Consider the following 6,000-nt stretch of genomic DNA (forward strand, 5'->3'; position numbering starts at 1 on the left):
ATGTTTTTTCTCGGCCCTAGTCTGTGCCCTCTGCCCCATAGGAGCCCAGTCTTTTTTACTCATCCTCCCCCAGCATCCACCTTTTTCCCACCTTTTACGGGGCCCCCTAGTGGTTGCTGAAGTAGAGCACACAAGTCCTGGACAGGCTGAATATTTTGAAGTTGGAACAGTTTGAATCAGACGACTAATGTGGGAGTTGTGGAACTTTGAAGAATAACCCATTCATTTCAATGTAATTTTCCCCAAAATTAGAGACCTTCGGGAAATCCGGAAATTTTTACAGTTCAAAAAACAACTTGGTTTTTTGTCCTGATACAGACGAAAAAAGGGTGAAAATAGGGCTTTGGAAAACCAGGAATTCTGGAAAATCCTGGATTTTTTCTTTTACTTGGAAAAATTAGGGCTTGAATGTCCAGGATGAGTGGAATGTGTTGAAAGTGGAATGGTTTGAATCGGGTGAAAAATGGGGAAATGGTGGAAGTTTGAAAAATGGCCAATTCACTTTGAATGTGAATTGTGTTGAAGTTGGAACGGTTTGAATCAGATGAAAAATGTGGGACTTCTTCAAAGTTCCACAAAAATTTCCCAAACATTTCGGGAAAACCGGGAATTTATACAGTTCAAAAAACAACTTGTTTTTTTGTCCTGAATAAGAGGAATGTTTTGACAGTGGAATGGTTGAAAGGCGTTGAAAAATGTGGAAGGAGTCGTCGCCAGAAAAAGGGTGGAACTAGGGCTTTGGAAAACCAGGAATTCTGGAAAATTCTGGAATTATTTTGAACTTGGAAAAAAATGAGGGTTTGAATTTCCAGGATGAGTGGAATGTTTTGAAGGTGGAATGGTTTGAATAGGGTGCAAAATGTGGAAATGGTGGAAGTTTGAAAAATGGCCAATTCATTTTGAATGGGGAAATGCAAAAAAAAAAAAAAAGGAATTATGGGAAATCCTGGAATTCTTTTAGAGTTGCTGAAGTAGAGCACACAAGTCATGGACAGGCTGAATATTTTGAAGTTGGAACGGTATGAATCAGATGAAAAATGTGGGAATTGTGGTACTTTGAAGAAATGCCATTCATTTCAATGTGAATTTCCCCAAAATTTCCGGAAAACCAGGAATTTTTACAGTTAAAAAAACAACTCGTTTTTTGTCCTAATTAAGAGGAATGTTTTGACGGTGAAGCGGTTGAAAGGCGTTGAAAAATGTGGGGGGAGTCGTCGACAGAAAAAAGGGTGGAAATAGGGCTTTGAAAAACCAGGAATTTTGGAAAATCCTGGAATTTTTTTGAACTTGGAAAAATTAGGGCTTGACTTTCCAGGATGAGTGGAATGTGTTGAAGGTGGAATGGTTTGAATCGGGTGACAAATGTGGAAATGGTGGAAGTTTGAAAAATGGCCAATTATTTTGAATGGGAAAAATGTCCCGGGAAACCTGGAATTCTGGAAAATCCTGGAAGTTTTTTTAACTTGGAAAAAATAGGGCTTGAATGTCCAGGATGAGTGGAATGTGTTGAAGGTGGAATGGTTTGAATCGGGCGAAAAATGTGGAAATGGTGGAAGTTTGAAAAATGGCCAATTCATTTTGAATGGGAAAAATGTCCCGGAAAACCTGGAATTCTGGGAAATCAATTCCACTAAACCTAGTTTAGCATAAACACCAAGTCTGGAACACAAAGTAGAGAAAGCAAAAACATGGATTTCTAAATGGAGAGACGGGTATGATAAGGGGCAAGATTGTGATTGGCAGCAGGTGTGTCCACTCAGTGCTCCTAGCAACACGAAAGGTCAACAAAAGGAGGAACACTCAACTAAGAAGAAAAACAACAAACACAAAACAAGGTAAATAAAAGACAATGAGAGACTATCATCACACTTCAACATCTCTATTATGCAAATGCTGCCTCTCTGCTCGGTCAGCCTCGCAAATGAAAATAAACACAGGTGAAATAAATCTATAAATACACATCAATAAAGAAGTTAGTGTGTTGCTAGATGTTGAAATACCATATTACCCAGAAGGCTTAGCGCCGTTAAGAGTTGATATATTGTTACATGTTGCTGTTCTTGCTTCGTCTGCACGAGAAAGTTGATGTGCGTGTCTAAACGCCATTTTATGAGCAGAGGAGCATGTTCGGCAGCGCACACACACACGGAGTACTTACAAGCAGACACAGAGTGTAGACAGAAAAGGGAGAACGGACGCATTTTGGTGTAAAAAGTAAAGATAAAGGTGACGTTATAACACTGAAACACCCTCAGAAAGAGGTGCTTAGCTAGCGGCTAACATCCACCTGCAGTCGGCAGTGTTTTAGCTACTTCTAAATCACTAATCCTGGCTTCCATGGCAACAAATAAAGTACGTTTCTTACAAGTAACATTATCACTGGAGGACGAGGAATAGCTAAACATGCTTCACTACACACCGTAGGAGGATACAATAGCTCACCGGCGTCACAATGTAAACAAACGCCATGGGTGGATCTACACCTGACATCCACTGTAATGATACCAGGTACAGGGGCGTATCTAGTCGATACTACTATGTATACATCGATATTTTTAATGGTCACAAAATCTTTTTTCCTTTATTTGAAATTCATATTATGTTTATAAAGTCAGTGTTGGAGCCAAAATTCCTTATTTGTTTATATTGTTTTTATTTTTATTTTCTCTAATTGATTGTTGGGTTCAGCATGTTTAATTTCCTTTTCGGCAGATTGCTCCGCCCACTTCCTGTTAAGAACCAGGAAGTGTTGACAGGGAGGTGACTGTTGCTATGGTGCGGTTACCTCCTTAAATTGGGTTCAGGTGTGAGCATGGGCAGGGCGATTGGAGGACAAACAGTTTTCGACCGTGTTCGTGACGTGACGTGACGTATCGTATCATGTGGTGTCGTGTCATATCGTGTCATGTCATGCCATTCAAGGTCAGCATACTTTGTTATACAACCTACATTTGATTTAATTTAGATAGCTGGAATAAACGGATTATCATATCCAAACACAGTTCTACAGTACTGGACATTCTATCATTTGCACGCGTCAAACTGGTCAACACAGTCGCCCTCGGTACCAGCCCAAAGGTAAGGGCTGTACAGTAAGTCGAAAACTTTAGTCTTCATTCGTTTTGGAAAAGGACTAAGTTTGAATGTCAGTAAGACACACAGTGGACACTTCATTAGGAACAGGAAGTAATTAGACTGCAAGCAGCGCGCAGTGTGTCCACCTGGAGCGCACGCTGGGACTTTGTTCAGCCACAGGCCGGGCTGTTTCGCCTCCTTTGGACCAGGAGAAGAGCCAGACAGCGGACGGGATCGTCGTTTGGGGCCAGGAGCAACGCAGCGACAGGCAGACGGAGGACGTCGCGCTGATCGAACAACAGCACCACCGCGGCCCTCGCCGTTTGGAGTGACAGCTGAGCAGCGCTGGGACACGCAACGCAAGTTTTGTACTCTTTTCAAAGATATTCAACTCTTTTCGAAGAACATCTTTTGAAGACAAGAACAAAGTAAAGGTATGTAGCGCGCTACACGGGTTAATATATGGCCATATAATAGTGTGTGCACACAAAGACAGAAACAAAAAATCCAATGCATTGGTGGTTAATATTCATTGTTATTTAACCCGTTCGTGGGTACATTTCTATGAGGTTTTGTGCATGATTGCAACCCGTTCAATTACAAGGTGGTGTTTTATGATTCCTTGTGCAAGCCCGTTCGTGGGTGAGGTTTGGTTTGAACAAATGCAAATGAATAATTGCGGGTTTTGATTTTTGGTGTTTTGACTGACATTAACAAGGTTTCCATATATTTGATCTGATTTTGAAATTGTGGGTTGTGTACAATCATGGATCCTGGAAAAGGCAAACGTGATGCTTGGGAAATGCATGATCATGCGTTAATGGAGGAGTTACAGTTAACGCGTTCAATTGGTGACACAATTACAGGTCATATGGAACCCTCACAGGCCGAATTGTCAGAAATGACTGAAAATCAGTCACAGCCTGCAGACATGGAAAATCAGGTGGACACAAATCAAACATCTGCTGTAAAAAAACGCACAGTGAAAATGACACCAAAAGCTCTAATGGTGAGAATTGAAACACTTCAGAAGGAGAGAAGATCCCAATTAAACAAGGCAAGCAACATGCAGAAACATATCATGGAGAGGATTGAAAAAGGAGAGGACAAAATGGAAGTGCAATCGTCTTTCACCAAATATCTCAATGTTGTAAAGGAAGCTGCAAGTGCACACCAATCCCTCCTACCAATTCTACCTACAGAGGACCAAATCAAAAACGACATAAGGTACAAAGCCAAATTGATCAATGTATATGAATTTATTGAGCATGTTAACACCTGGATAAAAACACCAACCCTGGAAAATATTGAGGATTTGGAAAGCGAAATTAATCCAAATGACAGCATTTCTAATGTTATAAGTCACAAATCACATGGGAGTCACACACGGTCTGGTTCTAGTAGATCGAGTACCTCCTCAGCTCGCAGACAGGCAGAGGCCGAAAGGGCTGCCCTCGCTGTCCGCTCTGCAGCTCTAAAGGAAATGCATGCATTGGAAGAGGAGGAGGAAAGAATCAGAAAGAAAAAGGAAAAGTTGGATCTGGATGCTCAATTGGCAGCTGCTGATGCGAAATTAGCAGTTTTAAAAGCTCCCAGCCTTCATGCTTCCTCCCATACAGCATCTGGTGGCATGAGCTCCTACTTAAAGAGAACCAAGGAACCACCAGTCACTCTCAACCCCCAGGCAAAAGCACCAGTCACTCTCAACCCCCAGGCTAAAGACTATCAACCCCTCACACAGCAGCAGTCAAGCCAAGCTTCACCACCACCTCCACCACAGTCTATACACCATCCATCTGAGCAACAACAAATAACAGCATGGCAACTACAATATAGGACACCCCTCCCCATTCAACCACCCACCTTTTGGCAAGAGCAACAGTCCATGCTTTCACACCCTAAACCCATACAGGTACAACTGCAACCACCACCTTCTTTACCAAACCAGCAGCAGGTCTCTTGGAATACAGTGCAGGACCACAGTCCTACAACCCACATGGACCCCCCTGCACAGCAAACTAACATTTCCCCTCCAACCAATGGCACCCCGACCATACATGATTTATTGCACAGGCAAAATGAGATTGCAACATTGCAAATGTCATTGCAAACTTCTCATCTACTCCCACCAAGGGAGATTCCCTATTTTGATGGTGATCCATTACGGTACAGAACCTTTGTCAGAGCATTTGTGCAATGTATTGAGAAAAACGCAAGCAACAAAGGAGACTGTTTGTACTATCTGGAAATGTACACTAGGGGTCAACCTAAAGAACTGGTACGTAGCTGTTAACACATGCCCCCAGAAAGAGGCTATGAGATGGCAAAGTTTTTGTTGGAAAAACACTTTGGTGACCAGTACCAGATAACAGCAGCTTACATGGAGAAAGTGTTCAACTGGCCTGTGGTGAAGTCTGAAGATGTACGAGCTCTGCAAGCCTACTCACTGTACCTTCGAGAATGTTGCACTGCCATGGAAAACTTGCAGTACATGCAGGAACTTAATATGCCAGCTAACATGAAAACTGTAATCTTCAAGCTGCCGTACAAGCTGCGAGAAAGCTGGAGAGTCTCTGCATGCAACATCATGGAAAACCACCATCGCAGACCTCAGTTCACAGACATTGTTGCATTTATTGAGCGACAGGTGAAAATTGTCTCAGACCCAGTCTTTGGAGACATCCAGAATGCACCACAAAGTACAGGAAGTAACCCTGTAAAAGGAATGAAATCACAAGGTAAATCCAAATTCCAAGGTAGCAGTTTTGCCACAACCATTAATATCGAAACCCCTGATGCGGAAAATAAAACCAGATTCAAACCTGCTCCAAAGCAAAGTGCACCTGCTCATACCACAAACGCCTGTCTTTGCTGCTTTAAAAATCATGCTCTTGACCAGTGTCCTCATATGGAGGAGAAGACCCA

Source organism: Entelurus aequoreus, linkage group LG01 (genome assembly GCF_033978785.1).
Source record: "Entelurus aequoreus isolate RoL-2023_Sb linkage group LG01, RoL_Eaeq_v1.1, whole genome shotgun sequence".
NCBI classification, from domain to species: Eukaryota; Metazoa; Chordata; class Actinopteri; order Syngnathiformes; family Syngnathidae; genus Entelurus; species Entelurus aequoreus.